Raw genomic sequence first — 5,917 nt, 5'->3', positions numbered from 1 at the left:
GAGCTACAGGTGCAAACGCTTCTTCGAAGTCCACTCCTTGTTGTTGTACATAACCTTTTGCTACAAGTCTTGCCTTGAACTTGTTCAATGATCCCTCCGCTTTCTTCTTGATTTTATACACCCACTTCAACCCTATTGGTTTAACACCATCCGACTTCTCAACTAGCTCCCAGGTTTTATTTCTAGCGATAGACTCCAGCTCAGCCTTCATCGCTCTAACCCATTCTTGCAAACTTAAAGCTTCAGAAACAGACTCTGGTTCACCATCTATGGTAAGTAGAAGTCGTTCACTCTCCAGCTCAGCCAGTAGAACATAATCATTGAGGTACCGAGGTTTGTTGATAACACGTCCATATCTTGTGACAACTTGCTGATTTTCCCCTACTTGATCCACGTTTTCTTCATTTTGTTCATCTTCTATCTCTTCTTCTTGGTTTGCAAGTTCTTGGTCTGGTTCTTGATGCTCGACATTGTCATCCTGATTATTCTCATCTTCGTTTCCTTCTTCTACAAACCCATTATGAGATAGTTTAAACCTTCCTAGTTCTCCATTGGTTTGGTTTGGTTCTCTGCTTACAAACACTTTTCTTGTAACTGGATCATATAACCTATAAGCTTTCAAACCTGGTTCTGTCCCTAGATTGATCAAAGTTCTCGACCTATCATCCAACTTCTTAAGATGTGGTCCAATGATCTTAGCATAAGCAACACAACCAAACACTCGTAGATGCTCGATGTTAGGCTTTCTCTTCGTGAAACTTTCATATGGAGTCTGACCCGCTAAAGCTTTGGTAGGAACTCGATTAATAAGATATGTTGAATGACGTACAGCCTCTCCCCATAGTTCATTCGGCAATTTCATAGCTTTAAGCAAGCTTCTTGTCATCTCCATTAATGTGCGGTTTCTTCTTTCAACTACACCATTATGTTGAGGAGTATATGGTGCAGTTAAATGTCTAGAGACTCCACTTCCTTCACAGAACCGATTAAACTCAAGCGAGGTAAACTCTCCTCCCCTATCGGTGCGAAAGGTTTTGATAGACAGCCTGGTCTGCTTCTCAATTCCTTCTTTAAACCTTCTAAACCGATTGAAAGCCTCGCTTTTCTCCTTCAATAGATTGTCCACATGTATCTTGAAAAATCATCAATAAGGACAAAGACATACCGGTTGTTAGCTGGTGTTGGTGGAGAGATCGGTCCACACAAGTCACCATGAATCAGCTCCAAGGCTTGAGCTGCTCGGAAAGATGTTGTAGTTGGAAACACAGCTCTGGTTTGTTTTCCGACTAAGCACGCAGTACACACATTCTTCTCATGAATCGATTGTGGCATTCCAACAATCATACCATGTCTCACCATACTGTTCATTACTCCAACGCTTACATGTCCCAGCCGTGCATGCCATGTTAGAGTAGTGTCATTGTCTTGGATATAAAGACACTTAGGATACTCAACCTCCATTGGCGTCTTATAGAGGCGGTTTGATGATCTTGTGACTCGTACTAACAACCGCCCAACTGGATCACTTAAAGTTAACATGTCTCCCTTCATGTTCACTTCACATCCAAATTCAATCGCTTGTCCTAGACTGATAATGTTGTGCTTCAGGTCGAGAATATAGTAAATCTCCTTGAGTCATCGCCTCTTACCCATTTTTCCCACAAAGACAATCGATCCCTTTCCAACAATGTTGACATACGAACCATCACCAAACTTAACCTTCCCTGTGATGCTCATATCTAGGCTTGAAAAGAATTCTTTGTTTCCTGTCATGTGGTTGCTTGCACCGTTGTCAAGATACCATATACTTTCATTGTTAGTATCATAATTCTTGGGAAATACCTTATTCTCATTCAAGAACACCACCTCATGAACGTAAGTGCATCAGCTTCATGAGTTTCATTCAGATTTGTCTCTTGATGGCCTCTTGATGGCCAACTTATTTCGCTTGACATGAAGATGCGTAGTGACCCGGTTTATCACATCTCCAACAAATTATTTTAGATAGGTCTTTCTTCTGGTTTTGATTCTGGTTTTGTACTTGATCTGTAGTGTCTCCTCCACGACTCTGGCCATTGAAACTTCCTCGTCCCCTGCCTCTGCCAGAGCTATCTCCATTGTAGTTACCACGAACAAAACCACCTCGACCATATCCACCGAGACCATAGCCTCCTCGACTACTTCCTCTTCTGCCATAACCTCCTCTGTTATAGCCTCCTCTGTTTCCTTGATAACCACCGTAGTTTCCTTAATTGCTTTAATTTGAAAACATAAGTTTTGCTTGGTCTTCACTCCGGGTCTCCTCCCCTACACGCTCTTCATAAGCTTTTATACGACCAACTATGTCTCCAAATCCAGTTTTCTTTAAGTCTAAGACTTGTTCCAACGATGCAACGATATGAATATATTTGTGTCTTGGAAGTCCTTGTAAGAACTTCTTTACCAGCTTTGATTCTTCAATGATTTCTCCCAAAGAAGCTGACTGTGATGCTAGGCCTGAGATCTTGCCAGCAAAGTCATCAACGGAGTCGGTATCATTCATCGTCACCCGGTCAAGATCTGCAAGTAAAGTCTGAAGCCTTGCTTCCTTTACACGTTCTGCACCTTGGTGACGTGCTCGTATGGCTTCCCATAGGGTTTTAGCCGAACCTTGATCTCCAACTTGCAGGATGAGTGACTCGGGGATGGATTGAAACAAAAGAGCAGTCGCCACATCGTTCATCTTCTGATCGGTGGATCCAGAATTAATAGTCTCCCACACCTCGCTAACTCGAAGTGTAATTTTTATGCGCATCGACCAAACAGTATAGTTTGTCGATGTTAACATCGGACATTGGATGGACGGTGATCCAAGGTCCTTGGTTCGCGGCGATGGATTTGATTTGTCCCCCATACTTGGTTATGAAAAGCTTCTCCTCCACAACCTTGGATCGGAGCTACAACCTTGGCTCTTATACCAAATCTAAGAACAAAGAACTTGAAATATAAGAACACCTCCTCTTATTATTGATTTAGAAAACTCTCTCAAAAACTAAGGGGATGTATTCAAACAATGATTTTGGAAAAGTTTGGATTTTGTTTAAAATCACATGTTATTCAACTAAGAATTTTAAAATCTCCTCCTAAATCTAGTGTTATTGAAAATGACATTTTTATAAAGTCATTCAAAATCACTCAAAATCTCTGTTATTCAAACAACAATTTTAACAAATTATATAAAATTAACTGTTATTGAAAACAGAATTTTATTTTTCTTTCAAATACTGTAACAATGATTTTGAGAGATTTTGGGAGATTGTGAATACATTTTTACTCTAGAAATCCAATTTATAGAATCACATCTCTAGAGATGATATTTTAAAATATTTGTTTTACAAAAAAAAAAAACTGTAGCCGAGTGTCAATATATGTGGAACTTGACAAGAGAAGAGCTGCATCTCATCCAGATCAAAACCACCCACGAACGTATCTACGTATCTCTTTTTCATTTTCTTTAACAAGAAAGATAACAAGTACTTTTAGAGAGAAGTGATTAACAATAATTACTAATACATCACTTCATTTTGTTTTTCTGGTTTCGTAGACCAAAAAAGAACACTAAGGAGAGAGATGGTAATGATAAGTATTATATGGTTATGTGGACCAAAAAAGAACACTGAGGACCAAAAAAGAACTCTAAGGACATAAAGAAAGTATTATATGGTTAGTAGGCAGAGGCATGGTGAAAGGATGAAAAGGGGAGGTGAACAGAAGTCTGTGGTGATATCATCGCATACACCTTACTCTTCTAGTGTTTTTAGGCCTTTGCTGCAGATCACTGGCCATTTGTAAGAAGAACGAAAAATGAAGAAGAAGAACGAAAGAAGAAACAAAAATTGGTAATGGAAGAGACTAACGATATTGGAAACTAAAGAGAATAGTTGTTTCTTTCTTTTGTTTTGAAATCCATTTATTTCTAAAAATCTTTTAAAATCACCCATTAAAATCTCTTTGAATCTCATCAAATCACAAACAAAATATTTAACAATTTCACCAAATATCCTAAAAACTCTCTTAAAATCTTTCAAAATCCCTAATTTCCAAAATCCCATAAAATTCTCCAAAATCATAGTTTGAATACATCCCCTAAATCTCTCTCTCAAGTCTTATGGAACACCTCTCCATAGACTCCTATATTTATAGGTTTTTAACTTTTCCTAAACCTATTAGGATTAACATATTACAACTTATAGATTTTAGGAACTTTTCCTCTTTCCTATTATATCTCTTTTGGCAACTTCCTAAGAGATAGGTTGTTCCTCAAGTTGAAATTATCCAACAAAGTTCTTGCAAATTCAAGCAGTGTTTAGCTACAGCCATCAGACCACCATCACCGATTCTGTTAGTCCTCCAACCATCAACGTGAAGCTTTCTCAGTAACTTACATCTCTCGACAACACTAGCTAATCCTAAATCCGAGCATTCAGGAGTTTTCACTATATGCAAAGTCTCTAAATTCGAACATTTAGATATAGCAGAGAGTCCAACATCACTCACTTGAAGCCTCTCCAGATGAATCTCAGTTAAAGAACTATTCCCATCTCCGTTCATTTCAAGAACTCTATCCCAATTACCTAAACAACGAAAGATTCTAAGTTTTTTCAACGTTCTTGTAGCAACCAAAGATTCAAACACCTGACCATTAACAAGCTCCTTCAAACAAATCGATCTAAGCGAAGAAGACAAACTCAGCTTAATAGGTTCAGCTAATTCATGAATTCCCCTAATCCTCTTCACAGATAACTCCTCAAGAACCTTACAATGCTCAAGCATCGCGTTTAATCCCCTGGCACCGAAATTACAAGAGCCACACGATAGCTTCCTCAAGTTTTTACAGTTTCTAGCGAACGATTCCATACCTAGATCCGTAATCTCGCGACAACCACGAAGCTTGACTCGAGTCAGATTCGAGCAGCGAACCGAGATCATAACCAACGCATATATAAAGTCACAAGTCTTAAAGAACTTATTTTAAACGGAATAATAAAAATAAAAAGCCTCTGTAACATTTTGAAACATATTACTACCAAATATCCTCAAAACATGTTTTTTTTTTTAATTGATTTCCCAACACACCTTGCTCAGGAGTGTCTTTATCCGGAGACTCTTGCTTGAACTTTTCAATCATAAGACGATTGGCGTGACATAGCAGAGCCTAATAAGAGGAAAAAAAAGCGTAGATTAATAAAAAACCAAAACTCATTAGTCATTAACATCAATCACATTGTGTTATCTCTTCACTTACCTGTAAATCTTCTTTCTTCTTAAAGTTTGCTAGACAAGCGACTAAATCATCATCATGGGAATGTCTTGAAGGGTCACTCATGCTTGATCCATACTTTTTGTCGTAAATATCTGAAAACTCCTTCCATACTCCGTTTTCTCTTCGCAGACCTAGACTTTGCACTTCCTTCACCAACTCTTCCAACACCTAAAATTGGAAAAATTTGACGGAATTTTAAGATACAGAAAAATTTATCCTTCAAAGCTAAGAGCGATTTATTCACACAAGAAAAATAGCTACTCGGCCTGAGAAGTTAGAGAAACAGATTAAAAAAAAAAAAAAGGGAGACGAACTTCCTACTTTAGGCTCCATGATACTAATAAGCAGTGCCGTTGAAACTGCAAAAAAATAATTCAGAGCCAGGGGAAAGCTTGAGGAAGAAGGAATAGAGTTAGGGTTATAATTTCTTCGCCTTTTGATAAGAGAGAATTTTTTATACATGTTTTTCAATAGAGAAATACCATAAAATAGCATTAAAACAAGTTTTTCTTCAAATTTAGCACACATTCCATAATTTTCCAAAAATAGCACTATTTAACACATTAAAGTATTTAAAATTAATTTTTAAAATTTTGTTTTTTAGGTTTGGGTTTT

The 5,917-nt window shown here is 37.8% G+C and overlaps 1 pseudogene; it reads right to left on the bottom strand.

Annotated features, from left to right (window-relative positions):
* The window catches only part of LOC104780834, an 11,929-nt pseudogene extending 6,269 nt beyond the window's left edge, over nt 1-5,660 (bottom strand).

Source organism: Camelina sativa, chromosome 4 (assembly GCF_000633955.1).
Source record: "Camelina sativa cultivar DH55 chromosome 4, Cs, whole genome shotgun sequence".
NCBI classification, from domain to species: Eukaryota; Viridiplantae; Streptophyta; class Magnoliopsida; order Brassicales; family Brassicaceae; genus Camelina; species Camelina sativa.
Note: the sequence above shows the minus strand (reverse complement) of the source record. Positions and strands in the feature narration are given on the sequence as shown.